Here is a 22,719-nt window from a genome sequence, read left to right on the forward strand (position 1 = left end):
CCGGCAGCTCGCGGACAGGTGCGGCTGAAGGAGAGAGGGGCGGCGGGCAGGCCGGGGTGGGGTCCAGGGTGCCTGTGACGGTGACAGTGACCGAGGCACTAGGTAATTCATCCCGGACGGGTGGAAGGGCGTCCCCCGGCGGGAGGTGAGCGGCGGGCAGCTTTCAGGAGTCCCGGAGGAGAAAGTCAGCCGCAAAACTCCGAGAGGCAAGAACAGGGAGCGGAACCGGAAGTGAGGGAAGAGGGCCAGAAACCCTGCAGAGAGAAGAAAGATTTTCCCGTCGGGGTCCCGCCCCTCCACTATGGCCACGCCCCCTCCCGAGCTCTGACCTCGCCATCTGCGGCGTCCAGGCCTCTAGTCCCCGGCGGCACCCCCATTGCGCCCTCTGGCGGCGACAGCGGCGTTAGCATGTCTAGCGGTGAGCATTCCTTAAGGAAGTCTGGAAAGAGGAAGAGCTCAGGTCCAGGAGAGGGAGACCCTGGGGACACCCACGGTGGGGGATTTGCAGGTACTCCCCTGGAATAGCGCCCTTTCAGAGCCTCTGCTCTTCCTTCCCTGAGGGTACAGACGTAGAAACCCGGCAGGTCGTCCCGAGACGCAGTCTTTACCTGCCCTGTGCACAAAAGCCTAGTCCAGCGGTGGTGAACCTGTGGCCGAAGCGGGCTGTTTTATCATCATTGAAAGCTCTAAAAGGTTCCTAGCCTGACCTCCATAACCCCAGGAGGCCCTCCATCCCCTCAAGAAACTAATACGGAACCACATTTCTGCACCTACAGGTGCCGTGAGTTTGAGGTCTGAGACCAGCCTCCCACCCTAGGGAAGGAACCGGAGCGGGAAGGATAACTTTTGTTAGTGAGAGGCTTGAACCAGGCCTGCAAGGAGGGAGAAGGTGGGAGAGAGTGACCGTGTCTGAGAAGGGACGGTGATGGATGCCTGTCCTGTTTTACAACTTTAAAAGTTTGCCTGTTTTATAGCTTTTGGTGGTGGTGTTGCTGTTGTTATGAGGGATCGAACTGGGGGCCTTGTGCTTGCAAGGCAGGCGGTGGAACCACTGAGCTAAATCCCCAACCCTTGTTTTACAACTTTTAATCAACCAGTGGCTATTGAGTTGTCTTCCAAGTGAGTGCTACCTGGGGTGCAGGGGAGAAAGGTGCAGCGCACAGGCACCGTGAACTGTGGAGTCCTGCACCTCCCCGATAGTCATCACTCTCTCTGAGCTTTTTGCTTGTAAGCGGAGACCTGCTGGAGACGCAGTGGCTGTTGTCTGACACATTTACTCGTCTTTTTTCTCCCAATTTTTGATAAAAGTCCATTCTAACCTTTTGCTTTGAGGCTCCTATGTCTGGATCTCCCACTGGCTCTTCTGTTAAGCTCAGGCCATTTTGTGTCCCCAGTCTTCTAGTACTTTCCATTCTCCACCATTTTTCTATTCTACACCTTGGTCCCGTTTCCTCCTGGCTTGAGTCAGCCTTGGAGGAAAGAGCTCAGCCTAATAAACTGAATCAGGGGCACTTGATGAAGATACATCTTGGCTGTCTTGGTGTGTGGATGATGGTGACACTGGGGAAGTTGTGTCAGCCCCAGGTTGAATAACCAGCATGTATGGTGATAACCTCCAGGCTGTAGGGGGTTTGAAATTTTATTTTAGCTTACAGGAGTGTAAAGAGTAGAAAAGTGTAATGTAAGTATTTTCACCATTGAATTTTTCAAATAAAATTTACAGGCAAAAAAAAAAAAATACTGTCAGATCTTTGTTAAATACTTGTTTTCCTTAGAAATACTTTTGCCTCCGAAAGATTCTGAGGGATGTCAGGATCTATGTGTTTGACCAACACGCTTTATTGTTAGCTTTTGTGATTGAAGTCATTCACCTCAGCCAGCAGATGTGTAGGTGACCCCTAGCAAGATCAAGTGGCCTTCTACTCACGGATACTCAAAGTGACTGATTTCTTAGGTAGATCATAGCCAGTGGTATGAGTAACCTCAGATCACCTTTTTTCTGCTTTTGGCATTTTAATTTCTTTATCTCTTCCTCATTTCCCTAGCAATCTTTTGAGCAGGGAAGATGAGATTTGAGGAATGAAAAAACATTCCTTGAATAGCGTGTCTGGATTTTCAAAAATTCCAAATTGTAACCAGACTTTTTGACTTAAAGAATATGCAGGGAGTATATAATAATGTGAAACTTGAATTATACGTTTCTTTTTTGTTTGTTCGTTTATTGGTACATTTAAAGCAAACAATACAGTTAACTACAACCTTTCTTTAAAATCTGTTAGAGTCTTGTCAGAAAGTGGTATTTGAAAATGAATTAAATAAGTTTTTGAGGAACTCAGTGTTTCTTGGCCGATAAAGATATTTTTCAAATGAAAAAATTTGCATCTGATTTTTTTGGGGGGTGCCTAGAAGATGTAGGAAGAAGCCTTTTTGGTGGATTTAAAAATATTCAGTTTTGAAATGTTAAACCTCGCTGGTTCCGGTGTATACATCTACCTACTAGGATGACAATTGAAATACATAGTCCGCTGGATTTAAAATGAAACTATGAATGAATTAAATGACATTTTAATATTACAGTTTTGACCTTGAGTAGTTGTCTTAGTTCATTTTCTGTTTTGCTATAACCGAGTGCCACAGATCCTGGAGGTAGGGAAGTCTAAGAATATGACGTGAGCATCTACTGGCATCTTGTGGGGCCTTCTTGCTGCATCAAACCATGGCAGGTGGCACTGCATGGTGAGACAGAGTAAGGGTATTAGTTTGGGGCTCTTTTTATCTTCTTGTAAAGTCACAGATGCTATCATGAGGTCCCTATCCTCATGATCTCACCTTATCCTAATTACCTCCCAAAGGTTCCAACCTCGAATTAACATATGAATGTGAAGTATTTTTAACATGTGATTTTTTTTTTTTTTGGTACCGGAGATCGAACTCTGGTCCTTGCACTTTCCAGGCAGGCAGTGGACTGAGCTAAATCCCCAGCCCTACACGTGAACTTTTTGTTTGTTTGTTTGTTTTTTGAGACAGGGTCTCACTATGTAGTTGAGACTGACTTGGAACTCACTATGTAGCCCAGGCTGGTCTCGAACTCACAGTGATCCTTCTACCTCAGCCTCCCGAGTGCTGGGATTACAGGTGTGTGCCACCATGCCCGGCCCTACACATGAACTTCCATGAGATACATTCAAATTTAGCAAGTCCTCCTGTTGTACATGTGCTCAGCCTACTTATCTGCTACTTTGTGTATTGTGACCTACATCTCTCCCTATTTCCTCCCCACCCTTACTCCACAGCTACAGTTTCTTTCTGTTTCTCAGCAAAATATAGTTCAATCAACCTTAGATCACATATAAAAGGTGGTTGAATAAGATTGATTATATTGCCTAGTGATGTAGCCATATTAGTTTATGAAAGTATACTCTCTGATATTTCCACAATTACAAAATTGCCAGATGATACATTTCTCAGAATATATTCTATCATTAACTGACATGTGAGTTTTTTAGATTCCATATATAAGTGAGATGATGCATTTTTTTCTGCGTTTGGCTTATTTCATTTAGTGTAGTGTCCTCCTGGGTCATCCAAGTTGTAGTGAATGGCAAAATATTCTTTTTTAGGGCTGAATAATCTGCCTGTCATCCACCTTCTTTATTTATCTTTCTGTTGACACATGCTTAGTTTGTTCTCCATCTTAGCTATTGTCGGTGGTAGTGCAGTGAACACTGGAGCACAGAGGTCTTTAAGAGGTGGTGGTTTCATTTCCCTTCGGTGTTTGCTCACACAAGAGATTGCTGGATCATATGGTAATTCTACTTCTAATTTCCTTAGAAGCCTCTTTTACTGTTTTCTGTAATAGCTGTGCTATTCTACATTCTGGCCAACAGAGTACATGTATTCCCTTTTCTCCATTTTTACCAGAATTTTGTTATCTTTGATTTAAAAAAAAATGTTTATATCAATTCTTTAATGTCAAAATAACACCATTTACCAAAGGGTAATGTTGGCTAAGATAATTAATGAGGAGGAATTCAAGTCTAGCTGAGTGGCAAGCCCTGTTCACAGTTCTTCGCATGACTCATGCCTCCCTTTCTGGTCTTACCACCAATACTTTTAATTTTTTCCCCATCGAGTTTATTGGTATATTTTAGGTGTACAGTACAGTTATGTTCATTATTGGGGTCTTGTACGTATCACATGACAGGTCTGGGTTCTCATTTTTTCCCCTTGTCTCTGCCCTCCCTTCACCCTTTGATATTTTTGATAAAAGAGATTTAAGGTGGAATCTCATGGTTTTGATTTGCATTTACCTGATAATTAATGATATTGAATGTATTTTCCTCTTTTCCTCTTGGTCATTCTTGTATCTTCTTTGAAGCAATGTCTACACCAATCTTTTGCTCATTATTAAATTGGGTTGTTTTTCACTATTGAGTTCTATAAACTATAAAATTTGAATATTAACATTACAAAGATACAGAATCAAAACAATGTGGTACTGACATGAAAATACACATGTAGATCAGTGGAACAAAATAAAGAGCCCAGAAATAATCCAAATGTGTGTAGTCTATTAACTTTTCACAGCACTGTCAAGAGAACATAATGGGGAAGATATGACTATTTCAATAAACAGTGCTGGGAGCTTGTTGTGTCAGCACAGTCCTGTAATCCCAGCTTTTTGGGAGGGTGATGCACAAGGATTGCATGTTCAAGGCCAACCTGGGTAATTTAATGAAAGCTGTGTCTGAAAATGAAAAAAAGAAAAGAAAAGATGGGGGTTGTAGCTCAGTGCAAAGGTACTGGGTTAAATCCCTTGTATACACAAAAAAATCAAATTAAATAAAAATAAATACTGAGAGAAAAAACAAACCACATGCAAAAGAATGAAATTGGATTTGTCTTACACCATACACAGAAACCAATTCAAAATGGGTATAAAACTAAATATAAGATCAGAAACATAAAACACCCAGAAGAGAACACTGGAGAAAGACTACTGAGCATTGAGTTTAGCAATGACTTTCTGGATATCACACCAAAAACTCAGGCTACAAAAGCGAAAATAAACAAATAGGACTATACCAAACTAAAAGCTTTCACACAGCAAAGGTAGCAAAATGAAATACAACCCACAAATGGGGGGAAATATTTATAAATATGCTATAATCCTAACAGATTTCCTTCATAAGTGATTTATTGCTTTTCTCTAACAGTGTTTAAGATTTGGTCCTTGTGTTTGACTTCTGGGATTTTTGACAATGCGATGTTCTGGAGAACTTCTTTCTTGATGGATATTTGAATTTCTAAATACCTCACTTATCCATATAATTAATTCTTTCTTTATATTTGGAAAGTTTGCTATAATTTCTGAAAGCAAGTCTTTTTATCCCATTTGTGCTGTGTTCTGATTTTTTTGTAGTACTGGGGATTGAACTCGAGTCCTTGCACTTGCAAGGCAGGCCACTGAATCACTGAGCTAAATCCCCAGCCCTGATTTTTATTTATTCCAATTAATCTTAGATTTGTCTCCTTTGGATCATCTAGCAGCTATTAGTTCTATCTTTTTGTGCTCTCTGTTTTAAAAGTATCTCTGACTAAGTGATCTCTGACAGACAGCAACTCTGTCTTCTAGTTCTGACCCTCTTTCCTCACACTGGTCACTTCTGCTGCCCATACTTTTAATAGAAAAGTATTTATCTCCTAGATTTCTGTTTGGTACCTTTTCATGGACTCTAGTTCTTTGCTAAACTGATCATTCATATCTTGTTTTGTTCAGCTCATGTAGCTTTTTATTACTGTCTTCTGTAAACTCACTGATCATTTTATTAGGCCCATTATCAATTAGTTATATTTTCTTAGAGCTTGCGAACACCTTATTGACGTATACATATATTTTTTTTTACCTCCTCTGTTATCTTTCTGAATAATTTGATTGCGTGGCTTTTGATTTCTTTTCCCTCAGTGTCCCATGGATCAGCTTTGGGGTAGTTGGGAGTTTTTGGAGGGATTTTGTTGGCCTTGTCTTCTCATGTTTCCATTGTTTTTGTTTGTTTTGTTTTGTGCTAAGATTTGTGAGCCTTATACTAGAAAGACTATTGCTAGTATGGTGTTCTCTTTAGTTAGTGTCTGCTTTTCAGTGATGCACTGTTGGCATGGTTAACTACAGGCCTTTCTTTGCCTCTGTCTCAAGATCTGACAACTCCATCAATTTGGGAGGGGAGGATGCAGTGTAATTGGTCTGGCAACTAGTTCTCCAGGAAAGAACCGCAGACATTTAGAGAATACATATAAATAACAACAACTCTGCCCCCTAGACCCAGCAATAGAGCAACTAAATCTGCAACAATAATAGCACCAAATACAAACTGGATTTTTTTTTTTTTTTTTGGTTTTTTGAATGTAGTTGAGACTGACCTGGAACTCACTATGTAGCCTAGGCCGGTCTCCAACTCACAGCAATCCTCCTGCCTCAGCCTCCCAAGTGCTGGGATTACAGGCATGTGCCACCATGCCCAGCCACAAACTGGATATTGACATGTCATAAGAACCAATAATGTTCTTCCCCTAACGATAGGTTAGAGATATATAATTAGAGCATAACCACTAAGACAAACCAAATATTAACATACAGTAAATATCTATTAAATGTGGCAATTCTACTTCCTCTAACAATAGAAAGAATTCAACAGTAGTAGCAACTAGCTAAAGATTACTAAGGCTTAAAGCTTAATAACTTTTTTTTTTCTTTTTTGCACTGGGGATCAAACTCTGGACCTTGCACTTGTGAGGCAGGTGGCAGAACCACTGAACTAAATCCCTGGCCCTAGGCTTAATGGTTATATTAGTAAAGATATAGGGGCTGGAGAAAGGAAGACTAAGTGAAAAATTTGAAAAATTAAGGAATGAAAGATGAGGAGAGAAAAGTGAGATAAAGGATCCTATTTGGAGTAAAGTGGAATGATAGAAATAGATAAAGGCAACAGAAAAGAACAAACTAGAAAAAGAAGAAAAGAGAAAAAGAAAACAAGTAAAAGAGAAAATAAAACAAAGTAAATAGTAAAAAGGTAAATATCCACCCCTCAAAAAAAAAAAAAAAAAAAAAAAAAAACAAGCACAGGAATAAGAGGAAAAAAGTGGGTCCAAGAAAAAAATTTTCTCCATATTTTTGAATGAATGGTTTTGTTTCAGGACCCACAGTTTTGGAATCCCATGAGGCACAGTTTTCTTTGCTGTACAGCTTGCTTTACAGCCTGCAGTTTTGTGAAGTCACCCGCTGCTCCAGAGACCCCTGCCTGTTCACTCCAGTGTGGCAAACATCCAAGCTGAGGCATGCCCTGTCTCACCTTGGCAGGTGGGGAGAGCAGTCAGACCTCAGATCTGTGTAAGGAGTAGGCAGCAGGGTAAGAGTTCAGGCAGACCGCCTCCAACACTTTCACTGAGGGCATGACCTGAAGGCTGTATTCTTTTTTTGTTTGTTAGTTTTCATTTTTGAGATAGGGCCTTGCTATGTAGTTCAGGCTGGCCTCGAACTCATGTGCCACTTAGCCTGACCTGTAGGGTTTATTCTTGTCTCCAGCTCTTGTCTTCTCTCATATGCTTTCTGGATGCCATAGACTGCACCTTTTTTCTGCCATGCCCCTGTGCCATCTTGTTTCTGCCTTGCAGCCAACCTGATACAGGTGGAAGTGATTAGCCACAGTGAAGTGTTCTTCATTGAAAGTTTGGGTGTGGGGTCTTTTGTCTCAGTGATGGGAGGCTAAGACCTGAAGGAACTTCCCTTCTGTAATGCCATTAACAATTTTAATTAAGAAAAGAGGGTTCGGGATTTAGCTCAGCTGCTCTGCATTCACCTTGCAAGCACGAGGTCCTTAGTTCAATCCCTGGTACCAAAAAAAAAAAAAAAAAAAAAAAAATAGAGAGAGATTGAACTTTGTCGAATGTTTTTTCTGCTTCAAAACTGAGATGATCAGGTAATTTTGCCTTTGGTTTCCTTTGTTGTTGTTTTGAGACCCAAAAGGGTCTCACTATGTGGCCCAGTCTCACTATGTGGCCCAGGGTGGGCTCAAACTCGTGATCCTCCTGTCTCAGCCTCCTGAGTGCTGGGATTACAGTTATGTACCGCCACACCGTCCTCCCTTTGGTTTTGTTAATGTGGTGAACCACATTAATTTGGGTGTGACAAACTACCCTTTCAGGCCAGGGTTAAATCCTACTTGGTCACCATATTTAATCTTTTTGATGTATTGTTGATTTGTTTTGCTAATATTTTATTGAGGATTTTTTGGTCAATATTTATCAGAGAAATTGGCTTTAAATTTTCCTTTTCTTGTGGTGCCTTTGACTCAGGTATCAAGGTTATGTTGGTCTCATAAGTTGTATGGAGAAGTACTCCCTCTAGGTCTATTTTTCTGAAGAGTTGAAGAAGTATTGATATTACTTCTTTCAATGTTTTGTGGAGTTCACCTGTGATGCCATATGGTCTGGGGTCTTCTTTATTGATAGATTTTTATTATTTTTTTCTTTCTGTCTCTCTCTCTCTCTCTCTTTTTTTTTTTTTTTTACCGGGCTTTTAAAACTTGGGCCCTTGTGTTTGCACAGCAGGTGGCGGAACCACTGAGCCAAATCCCTGGCCCTGTTTTTATTATTGGTTAAGTTTCTATGTTTGTTGTTAGTTTGTTTGGCCCATTTCTTTCTAACTTAACCTTTGTAGATTGTATTTTTCCTGGAATTTATCTATTGCATTTAGGTTATGCAGTGTGTCATTATATAATTGTTCCTAATAATCCTTTATGATTCTTTTTATTTCTGAGGCATAGATTATAATTTCATCACTTTTCTTTTTGATTTTATTAGCCTTATCTCTTGCTTTCTTTTTTTTCTACATGTTAGACTACCTAAGTCTTCGTTGGTTTCTTTATCTTTTAAAAATCAAACTCTTTTTATCACTTTTTTGTGTGGCTTTTCTCTTCTCTATTTGACTTATTTCTATTCTGATTTTTTTATGGTTTTCTTTTTTCTGCTAACTTTGGGTGTAGTTTGCTTTTCACTTTCTAGTTCTTTACCAGATAATGTTAGATTATTTATTTGGTGTCTTTCTTCTTTTTGCGACCCTTGGGATTGAACTCAAGGCCTCATACTGAGCTATATCCCTACCCATTTTAACTTAAAATTTTGACAGGGTTTTGCAAAGTTGCCCAGGTTGTGTTGCTTGCTCTTCAGTCTCCTTTGTAGCTAGGATGCATGCACCAGTGGACCAACCTGGCTCTTTCTTCTTTTTTATTTTATTTTATTTATTTATTTTTGGTTTTTTGGCTTTTTGAGACAGGGTCTCACTATGTAGTTGAGACTGACCTGAAACTCACTATGTAGCTCAGGCTGGTCTCGAACTCACAGCAATCCTCCTGCCTCAGCCTCCCGAGTGCTGGGATTACAGGCATGCGCCACCATGCCCACCTTCTTTCTTCTTTTTTTTTTCTGGTACTGGGGATTAAACTCAGGTCCTTGAGTTTGCAAGGCAAGCGGTGGAACCATGGAGCTAAATCTTTCTTCTTTCTTCTTTCTTCTTTCTTAATTTCTTCTTTTTTAATTTAGTCATTTACTGTTGTAAAGTTCCCTTATAGAACTGCTTCTGCTGTATTTCGTATGTTTTGGTATTGAAGATACTTTTTATGTACTGAATTGAAATTTCTGTTTTATATTTTAAGGGCAAAAAAATCTAGATTAAAGAGTATGCTACCATTTGAGTAACACATTAAATACAATGACGCATTTTCTTATAAATTATGCACACACATAATTTCTTAAATATCCATAGCACATTCCTGCAAATACTCTCGGACCTGGCAACTGGAATTGTGTGGGAAAGGGAGATGTTTTACCATATTCATTTTGCACCTTTAAAATTTCAACTGTATAACCTACTTGGTGCAGGTTGGTTTTTCTGAGAGCAGACGTGATGGAGCTTGGGATACAGTATATTTATTAAAGACCAATACCTGGGGGTGGGGGAGGAAAGGAAGCAAGGTTGTGTAGATGGAGAAGGCTATGTACCTTGAGACCCTAACAAAAGCTTGATTGTTGTCCTTTGGAGCTCTGGAGCACATGTGGCCTATCAGAACAGTCTCTGGTGGAGTAGAAGTGACCTTTGTACATCTGACCTGACCAGGTGTTAGGTGCAGAAAGGCATCTAGAAAGGCATTAAGGTGTGTTAGATAGCACCAGCAGTGGAGACAATCCCTACCACAGCTGACAGCCTGGGCACAAATCTTACTTTGAAAGGAGATCTAGGGCCGGGGATTTAGCTCACTGTTTCTACTGCCTGCCTTGCAAGCACAACGACCAGAGTTCGATCCCCGGTACTGAAAAAAAAAAAGAAAGGAGACCTAAGTAACATTCCTCAACTATAACACAACTTTTCCTAGTCTTGCAGTTGAGATCTTGGATGGGTTTAGAGTTAGGAAATTCCATCAAAGTTTAGAGGCAGGAAAATTTCTTTTCAACCAAATAAGTCTTTAGACAGCTTACCTTCCTATTTGTGTAAGTTAATGATTTCTTCCTTCTTATTTCTAAATTAAAATCCAAAGGCAATTTTTAGATGATGAGAGTATATATTCATGGTTTTTAAAAAAGACAATTGGAGGGGCCAGGGATTTAGCTCAGCGGTTCGGTGGCCTGCCTTGCAAGTGCAAGGACCCGAGTTCAATCCCCGGCACCAAAAAAAAAAAAAACAATTGGAGCCAAATAGAAGAAATTTTAAACAAGTTAAAAGTAGTTGCTCCTGCGGAATAGAAATTGGAAATGGATGAAGTTGGGGTGTGTGGTGTAAATTTTCATCCAACTAGGATACTTTTTAGAGTGAAAAGGAGCAGTGTTAATAATTACTTGAGATAATATATACAATTGTGCTATGAACCAAATTGTGTGTTGCCCTCTGTCTTAGCTACTTCCTCATCACTGAGACACGATACCTAACACCTACAACTTAAAGGCAGAGCTGTTTATTTTGTCTCATAGTTCATCATCCACAGACTCCCAGGCAGGACAGCATGGCAGAGAGGCACAGCAAAGGAGAACTGCTCATAACATGGCAAACAAGAAGCAGAGTCAAGGGAGGAGCTGAGAGGGGAGATTTAACCCTGTGAATTATGTCCACAGTGACACACCCCTTCCGTCCAGGCCCCACCTCCTAACAGCAGTCAGCTATAATGCCCCTATTATCCGGGAACCTTCCAAAGGTCCCACCTATTAACACATGGGGCTTTAGGGGGACCTCTGGATATAAACTGTAACACCTTCCCCCAACTTCGCACATCCCTCAATGGGGTTTGATCGTATCTGGAGACAGAGTCTTAGGAAGTAGGAGTAAATAGATTAAATGGATGCATCCCTAATCCTATAGAAGAGGAAGATAGGGAAGGAGGGAGAGAGAGAGAGATCTGTCTCTCCATGTAGGCTCTTCAGGGAAAGAATGTGTGAACCTGTAGTGAGAAGGCGGCTGTCCATACTGCCCAAGGATATACCTCACTGGAACTCTGCCATGCTGGCATCTTAATCTCAGACTTCCAGTTTCCAGAACTGTGAGAAAACCCATTTCTGTTGTCTAAGCCACCCAGTCTATGGTGCTTTGCTATGGCAACCCCAGCAGACTAATACAGGTTGGAATTGTGCCTGGAGAATGAGGATGATTTGTGATCCTTGAACACCTTTCTGTGGCCGATGTTAGTCTAAACCTTCTGCTATTAGACATTATTAGTGCTAGAATGAGCAGTGTGCACAGACCTGAGAAGTAGGGAGAGCATTTTGCTTGGATGAAGAAACAAGACTTCAGAAATGATTTAGTACCGCGGGTAAAGTCACACAGGTAGAAGTCATATCAGGTTTGACTAGCAGTGATGGCCTCGTGCATCAAGGAAATTGCCAACTTCAGTGATGTATAACCCGGGCTCCTGCTGGCCCCATGCCTCCATCAGCCTGCCACCATTGTTCTCTTGGACATAGCCAAGATTGACAGAGGGAGGAGGTGTGGGGTAGAAGTTAAAATGTCACTTACACGGACTGAACTCCAAATGACTTAATTTACCATGATGTGTTTTAATTAACAAGCGTGAAAAAGTGAAGAGGTTGTGGATTGTAATCAAGAAAGTAATGCTTTAGTTACTGAAATGCAATTGTCTTCACTGGGAGGGATACACAAGTTAATTAGGTCACAAAGATAAATTAAGAGGAAACTAAACATATCCTTGCCAAAATGAGATCTACTGTTGGCTTATGGTAAAAGAAAACATATATAGAAATTAAAGATTACAATGTCAGTAATTTTGCATTTGATAGCCTTGTGGATTCTGTGAATATTTCAGTTTCATAATAAATGCACCTTGTATTACACTGCAAATATTTTAGCATAAAAATAATTTTGCTTATTTTAAATGGTCTCTTTTGTTTTAAGCAGGTGTTAGCTCCCTGGGGCTAATAAGTGGCTCTTAATTCATAGACTTCAAATACAGAAAAGGATATTTACTTTTTTTCCTATAAACTATTGAATTGAGGTGACTGTATAGTTTTGTTTTGTTTTGTTTTGTTTTGTTTTCCGGCTCTAGGGATCAAACTCAGGACCTTGCACTTGTGAGGCAGGCTTAGTGCCACTGAGCTAAATCCCCAGCCTTGTATAGTATATTAAACTTAAAAAAAATGTAGGGTTGTTTACTGAGCCTTATCTGTACAGACTAAAACAGGAATATCTTAAGACTTTTTGTTCTTTTGGTAGGGGCAGGATATTGTCATTTTGGTCTAAGAATTTAAAATTATTTATGTACCAATACATATTGAGAGCCAGGTGTGGTGGTGCATGCCTGTAATACCAGCACTCAGGAGGCTGAGGCAGGAGCATCGCATTGCTGTGAGTTCGAGACCAGCCTGGACTACATAGTGAGTTCCAGGTCAGTTTCAACTACATAGTGAGACCCTGTCTCAAAAAAAACCCCAAACAAACAAACAAACCCAAAAAACATATGGAGCATTTTCTACCCTCTAGTGGTGACAAATAATTTTGCAATATTGGTTACTTTAGTGCTTTGAATTACAAGGGAAAAGCTACATAGTGTAGTATTTTAAAAGCAGAGTGAAAATATGTCTGTGCATTGCTATAGCTAATTACTTTTACTGCATATTTTAAGAAAGACAAACAATAGCTTTATGTCTTATTAGCCAAAATATACCAACGCCTAGAAATCCAGAAGTAAAATAAATTTTGTGATATTTTTTTCTTTGGAATTACAATATTATTTCTCTATTTGTACAAAGAATATTAATTTGACATTAATCTTGTCATAATTTAACTCCATTCCTGATTAGTATAGTGATTTTCCTATTAATTCCTTTCATACCTTAGTTTCTAAATTTAGGGTGACAATGTTGGTAATAACTCTTCCTATTCCCTATGCTAAATATAGGATTATATTTATTACATTAGTTTTAAATTATGAGGAAATGGTACGATACATTCTATGAGCAACTATTTTTATTATTATCTTTGGGCATCTTTTTGACTAATTATTATTATATATTCTAAGACATTAAGTACAAAATATTTAAAATTTATTGACTATAATATAAAAAGACCAGGGAAACAGAAGAAACCGAGTAAAAATTGGCTCCTAGGAAGAATATGAAAGAGCCCTACAGTTCAAAGAAAAGTGTTGTAGGCCTGAGGTTTAGCTTAGTGGCACTGTGCCTGCAGGGTCCTGAGTTCAATCCCCCATGCCAAAAAAAAAAAAAAAAAAAAAAAAAAAAAAAAGAAAAAAAAAGAAAAAAAGGAAAAACTGTTATAAAATAGCATATGAATAATTGTTGACTTTTTTCATTATTCAGAAAAATTAAACTAATGAAGCATTATTTTAATTGCTCTCTGAAATAAATGTCTCCCCATATCTGACTGTCAACAGAAACCTTTGGGGCCCCTGGTAATTGTGAATAAGCTCCAGCCCCAAGTAAATCCAGTGTGTTATGATCTGATGAGATGATAAAAGTTCAGAAGAAAAAAAGATCATTAGCAACAATTCCCCTTTTGAGACGTGCTTACAGGGTGTTGTAGGAAAAATTTAATGTTCTAGAGAAAAAGTTGACACTCTGAAATGATAGGAGATGCTGTAATAGTTGGGGCATCTCTGAAAACCATGAGCCTTAGTGTTCTCATAAGACAGTTTTTTAGCAGCCAAAATAACGCTAAAGCTTTGAGAGTGCTTACACAGGTATTAGTGGGAATATAATTAGTGAATAGTGGCAGGATATATAAAAAGGGTAAGTGAAATGAACTTAATGCTACTGTATTGTAAACTTAAAGAAGGCTGAAATGGTAAATTTTATGTTACATGTATTTTACCACAGTAATTTTTTTTTTAAAAAGGGCAAGTGAAACTCCTCTGATTTTTTTTTTTTTTTGTTGTTGTTTTTTGAGACAGGGTCTTACTATGTTGAGACTGACCCGGAACTCACTATGTAGCCCAGGCTGGTCTCGAACTCACAGCGATCCTCTTGCCTCAGCCTCCCGAGTGCTGGGATTACAGGCATACGCCACCATGCCGAGCCTTTCCTTTCTTCTAAAATCTGTGTATGTGATAATTAAGAGTGTGAGATAGGAAGAAAAGGACTAAAGGTGTAGGGAAAAGGGGAGGGTAGGGACAAGGAAATAAGGAAAAAATGGAAATAAAGAGTTTGTTAATGGGGAGGAGAGGAGGAGAGTGAAAGGAGGGCAGGGACAGGGGAAAAAATAAGAACCAAGAACTGTCATGTGAAGGTACAGGATCCCAGTAATGAATGTAACTGTATTGTAGACCTAGATTGTACCAATAAACTCAATAAAAAAAATAAAGATCTAGAGCAATAAAATCTGTGTATGGTATTTTCGAACAGTGGGGATTTACTCCTGGGATGAAATGCACTCATGTTTTTTTCCCATTTGATCTTAATTCAAGAGATGCTTCTGGGATACTTAATGTACTGGAGCGGTGCTGGCAAACCTTTTAGAGACTGAGCGCCCAAACTGCAACCCAAAACCTACTTATCATCGCAAAGTGCCAACACTGCAGTCACACCTGAATACTGAGGTTTTAGTTTAGAACAAAACAACTCGTACATTCACTTCGCTTGCATGCCGCTAGGGAGGGCTCTGCGTGATTGCTGTGGCATGCGTGCCGTGGGTTTGCCAGCAGGGTATGGGAGTTAGAGGGCAAGCTGGCGTGTGCAGGTGGACGGCGCAGTGGAAGCGGGAGGACGAGTGCGAACTCTGAAGTCAGGCAGAGCTCCTCTGAGACCATTTGTTAGCTCCTGCTGCTTCATAAAGTTCTTCTAAAAGAAGACTCAGCTTTTAGGTGAATCTGTCTCCCTGCTTCCTAGTATCTATCTTTTATTTGGTGCTTTATTTATCCTTTGGATTTCTCATGTAAGAGAAACCACGGAATATTTAAGCTTGAGTGTCTGATTTATTTCACTTAATATTAGGGTCTCAAAGTGCATCCATTTTCCTACAAATGACTCAAATTTATCCTTCTTTATAGCAGAGTAGTACTTCATTATGTATAAATACCACTTTTTTATACATTCATCTGTTGGTGGGCATATAGGCATGTATATGTTTTAGCTACTATGAAGTGTGCTGCTATAAATATGGGTACAGTGCAGTGTTTTTTTTTTTTTTTTTTTTTTTTTGTACCAGGGATTGAACTTGGATCCTTGCACTTGCAAGGTAGGCCACCGAACCGCTGAGCTAAATCCCCGGCCCCTTAGTGCAGTGGTTTTTAGTAAGAAATGGCTCTGACCCCAGGGACTAGTTGACATTGTCTGGAGACTGTCACAGTTGCCACTGGTTGTCACAATTGCAGAGTGGTCCTATTGGCATCTGGCTGGTAAGAGGCTCTGGGCTCTGCTAAACATCCTATGATACACCCCAGCCTAACACCCAGCAAAAGCTTATCCAGCCAGTGTCAATGGTACCACAACTGCCTAATGAAGGAAATGGTTAACACATGTTATATGTTTTATAGAACAAGGAAGTGAGCTTGTAGAAGTTAAGCCCAGATGTCTAGTTGACCACATAAAGGCTAAACTTTTAAAATGTTTCCCCATAGTAACAGAGACTGGGGCATTGTGCCCAATGGGAGTACTAAATGTCTCAGTCTCATTTGTAGGTGGGGTGGCCAATTACATGAAAGCGAAAGTAGCAGGGTCATGCTCTTAAACCGGGCTGTTTTGGGAAAAAAGTATCACTTTGCCTTGTTCCTTTGTTTTTGCTACCTTCAAAGGGACACAATACTTTTTGGTGGTGGCCATGTGCTCAGGACAGTGGAGTAGAAAGATGGCAGGAGAAGAGATCCCTGACTACGTTGAATTCTCACACCATCTCAGAATTGTCCATTTTTGTGTGTGAAGAAAAAAAAAATCTCTTTTGATAACAATATTATTTAGCTTTTCTGTTCCATGCAGCCGTATCCAAATTTGATCCATGTCTCAAAAAATTTTGATCAACAGAAAAGGGGCTGTTGAGTTGAAGGAATTAACAAGAACAAAGATACAGAAGTGTGAAAACTATCCCAAAATAAAAATAAAATAGGGCTGGGGATGTAGCTCGGTGATAGCCTGACCTGGATTTAATCCCTACTACCACAAAAATAACCCATAGTATGATACATTCATTAAATAATATGATAACTTCCAAAGGAAGGAAGTCATGTGAAGTCTCCATATCTCCAAGAAGATCCTTAGGAAGAAAAGAGCGAGCACATGAAACGGAGACCAGCGCTCTCACCTTTCTTGCTCATTTCATTTTGTTGGTCACAGTTAGGTGAACACTGACCTTTCATTTTTCTAACTGAAAAATTTGTCCCAGAATCAGTACATTTTTCCCTTTTTGTATTTCTCAAGTTTATTGTCAAAACATGATGTATGCAATGTGGAGCAGAGATTACATAAAAATCACCTTCCATGAAAATCTTTGCCTTATCGAGCTGCCCGGTGCCCCGCTCTCCCCTGACCTCCTGCCCTCTGTTTCCCTTCACAGCTTGATGAGCTTTAGGGTAGGACCAGTCCAGGTAGAATTTCTCTGGGGAAGGGAAGTGTTGGAAAAGAGGAGAAGGGGTGTAAGAGGGGTATTTAGAGGCTATGCCTGGGAAAGCACTTGGAGAAGAAGAATGCCATTAGAACTTGTTACTGTTTGATGATTCTATAAAAAGCTAGTATTTTGAGGAAGTCCAGGCAAAATCACTTGAGTGTTTGTGATTATTTTGGCATTATCTTCTCAGCATTTAAATGATCAGTTAGGTAAAACTATTCATCTATAAGTTGAATTAGATAATAACTTAAAATTGTTCTAGAAATAACCTATAGCCAGAATTCTTAAACTAAGGGATCAAAATTTCCTTTGAGAATGTGCCTAAGAACTATGAATTGTCTCCACAGAAAAATGCACAGATATGTGTAGTGCTTCAGAAAAAACATCATTCGAGTGGTTTTGAGTATTCCTCACAAGGAGAGATACATCTCTGGGTTGCAAAGGATATTGTTATGGTTTGCATTTAAATGTCCCCCCAAAAGCTTCATGTGAGCCTTAAAGTGGGGCTTTTTGGAGATGGCTGGATCTAGGGGATGTGATGCTAGGGTTAAAGATGTGATGCTAGGATTAAGGGCGTGAGTGCTTAAGTAATTAAGGCTGAGTAGCCTGGGCAAGATAAAAGGGACAGAAAAAGTGTTGTGTCTTGTTGTTTGTTGCTTGCTGCCTGGTGCCTTCTGCCTGCTCCGCTTTACCATAAACTGTTTCTCCTTTGAAATGCCGCTCTGCCATGCCACCCTGCCTTGGAGCCAGCTAACTATCTACTGAAACCTGTACAAACTCTGAGCTAAGTAAGCTTTTCCTCCTTTAAATTTGGGTGTTGGGTATTTTGTCTCACCAACGAGAAAAGCAACTAAGATGTCAAAGGTGAAGTCTTAATTGAAACACCAAAATCTAATTGACATAAAATTGGAAAGCCAAACTACTACTGGAAGATGCTTGAAAAAAGTGGCTGAACTCGGGAAGAGGAAGAAATCCCTGGAGACAGCACAGACCATCTCCTAGGTCTTGACAGTGAGATAGCCTTTTCCTTTCATCCCAGACTCCCTTTCCTCCCAGTGGAGTTCAGAAGAGCAGCAGCAGCAGAGAGAGGAAGCACATGAGATGTGAAGAGAGAACACAGTCAAACATATTCTTGTCTCCAACCTCAGGCCTCAGCATGGGAAAGTGGAGAATGAACGAACAAATGCCTGAGTGCAGACTGAAATGTTGGTTACTGTGGATCAAGACAGTGTTTTTATATTTTGTTTAAAATTTTTTCCAATTTTTGGAGTCTTTTTTATTATATGTTGACAGATTATATTTGTATATATTTATGGGGTACAAAATAATATATATTTTTTTCTTTTTATTAGTATATGCAGTACATAATGTGTATATATCATGTGTGGAGTTGGTACATGTACCTAATATATCTTTTTTATGTATTTTTGTTTTTGTTTTTGTTCTGAGACAGGGTCTCACTGTGTAGTTGAGACTGACCTGGAACTCACTATGTAGCCCAGGCTGGTCTCGAACTCACAGCAATCCTCCTGCCTCAGCCTCCCAAGTGCTGGGATTACAGGCGTGTGCCGCCATGCCCGGCCAGTGTACTTAATATATTTTAATTCCCTTTTTCTCCCTTCCCTCCTCCCCTCATGGAAAAACTAACTCAGGCTAATTAGAGATGGCAAGTTTTGGCTTTGAGAGTGCAAAAGTCTGACATTGCTTAAGAGCAGCTATGAAATGCATGGCATCCAGCCAAGTTTCTACCCAAGGCCAGGGGAAGATTCCTGCACACCTTCTTCCCTATTATATTTTAAAGGGTCAGTGGGACACAAAAATAAATTTGCATTTTGATCACACCTTATGAGTCACCTTATAACCACCGTAGGGTGGAAACAGCATGACAAGCTGCCCTTAAGTTTATTAGTACTCTGATTAATAAACACAAAGATTATTAAACGTCAGAAGCCAGCAGGGTCAAGTGTGAGGGAAGCAGAGCAGGCTTTATAATATGTGGCTGCAAAATAAAGACACGAGGCCTCTTTTTCTGAGATGACCTTGAGGGCTTTCTCCAATGGTTCCTATAAAAAGTGTGTGGCTACATTTTAACTGAATTAATCTCTTTAGTGAACTCACCCTTACATACTTTTTCTTCATTCCTTCTCAGGCCAGGCTACAGACTTTCCAAATCTTGCCTCTTTCTTTCTTTCTTTCTTTCTTTCTTTCTTTCTTTCTTTCTTTCTTTCTTTCTTCCTTCCTTCCTTCCTTCCTTCCTTCCTTCCTTCCTTCCTTCCTTCCTTCCTTCCTTCCTTCCTTCCTTCCTTTCTTTCTTTCTTTCTTTCTTTCTTTCTTTCCCTCCTCTATCTCTCTCTCTCACTCTCCTTTCTTTCTTTATTTTTTTGGTACTGGGGATTGAACTTGGGTCCTTGAGCTTGCAAGGCAGGAGCCAGAACCACTGAGCTAAATCCCTGGCCCTCTCCTTTTCTTTTTGCTCCTGAGACTCGCTATAAATGTCACTAAACATGGTGAATGATATACATGCTACAGCTGAATGCTTTGTTTTCTGAATTTTTTTCATCAAATGAATTAGTCCATAATTTTCGGTTTTGGTTTTCTATAAAATCTTGGGATGGACACCATGTATCCAAGTTCTTTACCAGAGTTTAACAAGGATGGCCTTTAATTTTCACTTACATGGGAGATTAGTTCCATAGTCTCCTCGTCTTATGAACCCTTGTCAGAATCATCAGTAATACTGTGGTTATAGCATTGTAGGCTTTTCTTAGCCTGCTTCTCCAGACTCTTCTAACCTTTGCCCATTACTCAGTTCCAAAGCTGTTTCCCTGTTTTCAGACATAGTTGTAGTAATGACTTCCTTCCTCAGTACCAATTTTCTATGTTGTCTGTTTTCAGTGGCTATAACAAAATATCTGAGGCTGGGAACTCTGTAAAGAAAAGAGTATTATTTAGGTCACAGTTCTGAGGCTTCAAGGGTGTGGCTCTGGCATCAGTGTGGTTCTAATGAGGGCCTCATGGAGGATGACAATGTCAGGAGCATTTGTGGGTAGAGAGATTGGATCACAAGACAAAGAGCAAATCAGAGGTCAGGCTTAGAGTTTTGTAACAAATTACTCTCATAAAAATATACTAAAGGGTCTCCAGAAAACTTAATCCCTCTTGAGGATGACTGGTGACTTCTGGGCCTCTCACTAGGATCCATTTCCTACAGATCTCACGTCTCCACATTGCTTCACTAAGGTCCAAGCTTCCAACACATGAACCCTGAGACAATTCGACCATTTTCAAAACATAACATCAAGCATGGGGCTTTGTGTGACTGCATGGGTCACAGGCCTATGAAGCCACCGTAGGTTGAGCAACAAAGATCAGAAGAGGAGGGGACCCTGCTAGTGGTTCGGTTAATGAGAGATGAGAGACATGATACTTGGCTAGTACACACTATTTTGAGTGAAATACAGTAAAATATGGTCTCCTCTCTAGGGTCCTGAAAATCCTCAGCAAAATCACACATTCCCCATATGCTTATGGGAATGGATTTCTTGTGGAATCTGGTGAATGGGCTGGTGCAAAACCAAAAGAGTTAGTAGATAAAGGAAAGGTAATATCTGGCTATTCATCTAACATTGAGGTTTAGCAAACAGTTCATGTTCTGTGACAAGAAATTTCCCTAGGTCATATTGTATCAAGGGAACAAGTGGTGTTTTATTAGCACTGCAGTACATTTTGTGATACTTTCTCAGAATTGTTGCTCAGAATTGGCAACTAGGGAGCAAGTCTGGAGGTACAGAGGCACTAAATACCTGACATTATAAACCAAATCATGAATAGGGGGAGCTGGACACCTCTTCAAAGTTTGCCAAGAGATAGCTGAGCTATGTAGCACCCTGCCTTGATCCACGCACCTCCCAGATATGTAGTTATGGGAGTTTGGCCAGGAGAGGGATCTGGCACAGTTGCCTCTTCCTCTGGGAGCTAAGTGCTGTGGTCTAAGCATTCTCCCTAAAGGTTCATGTGTTTGAAGCATGGTCCTGGTGTGGCAGTGTTGAGGTGGTGGAACATTTAAGAGGTGGGGCTTAGTGGGAGGTAATTATGTCACAGAAAAATGGCTTTTCCAAGGGATTAACACAGGTGTTAGGGGACTACATGAATTCCTTCAAGAAAGAGTTGTCAAAAGGGAGCCTGGCACCTCTCCTGAATTATTCTGCATGCATTGCTTGCCATTCTCAGATGTGCTTCCACCATTATGATGCCTTCTGATATGAGGCTCCCACCAAAGTTGAGCAGACTATACTACCATGTGAATTAATACTCTTTTTCTTTATAAAGTATCCAGCCTCAGGTATTTTTGATATGACAACACAAAATGGACTAACATACCAATCATAGAGGGCAGGGTTGTGACTGTCATATGAGCATGGTATTTCTGACTGGCTATTTGCTCAGGCAGTAGATTGAGCTTCCCTGTCTCTTCTAAATGGGCAGAGAGGGTTGGAAGCAACCAAGGAGGGCAGTGGTGAGGAAGCCAGAAGGGATCCTTTGTCCTGTCCCTGGTGTGGCCAGGAAGTCTGTGTTTCCTATGCATCAAGAGGTTCCTGGGAAGGCAACTGTCCTGCTTTGAGCCTTTCTTTCTGGCTATGGGTAGAGTAGATGAGTTGAGGCTAGTGGGAAGAGGTCAAGCAGCATCAAGTAGAGGAGATGTAGGTCCTCCAGATTGGTAAAGTCTCTATAAATGCTTCCTGTAGAACTTACTTGTAGAAGTAGCAACTTTATATAGAAAGGATGAGACAGCTACTCTTGACCTTGCATCCCTATCGCTCTCTTACCCACCCAAATGCTCTGGGGAAGACAGCAGGGGAGACTGCCTTCCAGAGGCTATTGTATGCTCTCCTGCCATTCCATTCCTGAGGTGAGGAAGGGGAGGCAGAGAGAAGGAGCAGAAATTGCTCCTTTCCTACTTCAGATCCTCCCTGCGCGGAGGGGATACTTTGCCTCGGATATGAGGTTGACGTCTTCAACTAGCCTTGATGGAGTTTTTTAATATCAAGAAGTGACCGAGGAAGTTTTGGAATCTGTCCACGGTATCATTAAGGGATCTCTACCCAGCAGGAGTGGGAGATTCACATGGCCCAGTAGGGGGCATGAGAAGAGAAAAATAAAACCATTTCTGGGTGCCCCTGTGGAGATGTGACGAACCAGTCACATCTGATTGAGGACTTATATACTTAGAACTAAAGTCAAGTCAGTATGCATCTGTATTGTGGTGTACTGATTATAAAGTGTTGATGAGTGGTCAGATATTTTTTCTGCAAATCAAAAACTTAAGTGAGCTTCTGGATGTAGATTGAAGACTAAAAGTGGTAACTAATAGGTGCTTTTCTTCTTTTTTCTCCTTAAAATCTAAGAGTTTCCTTTATCTTGTAATAATACACAAAGAGCTATCAGAATTTAAATTTCAACCTATGATAGATTCACAAACTAAAACTCTAACAATGAGATTGAAACGAGTTGATGTTTAAAAAACATGTTTTTAAGTTCACTTGTCAACTATGTTATTGTTATTGAATTTTCATCATATTTATTACTTTTCTATTTAATTTTTTAATTAAATGTGA

At 40.2% G+C, this 22,719-nt stretch overlaps 1 long non-coding RNA gene across 1 annotated transcript in view; it reads left to right on the top strand.

The window, feature by feature from the left end:
• The window catches only part of LOC104864959, a 98,663-nt gene that overhangs the window by 47,435 nt on the left and 28,509 nt on the right, over positions 1-22,719 (top strand). The window lies entirely within an intron of this gene.

The sequence above is a fragment of the Fukomys damarensis genome, unplaced genomic scaffold, assembly GCF_012274545.1.
Source record: "Fukomys damarensis isolate Sample0158 unplaced genomic scaffold, DMR_v1.0_HiC HiC_scaffold_4, whole genome shotgun sequence".
Classification (NCBI taxonomy): domain Eukaryota; kingdom Metazoa; phylum Chordata; class Mammalia; order Rodentia; family Bathyergidae; genus Fukomys; species Fukomys damarensis.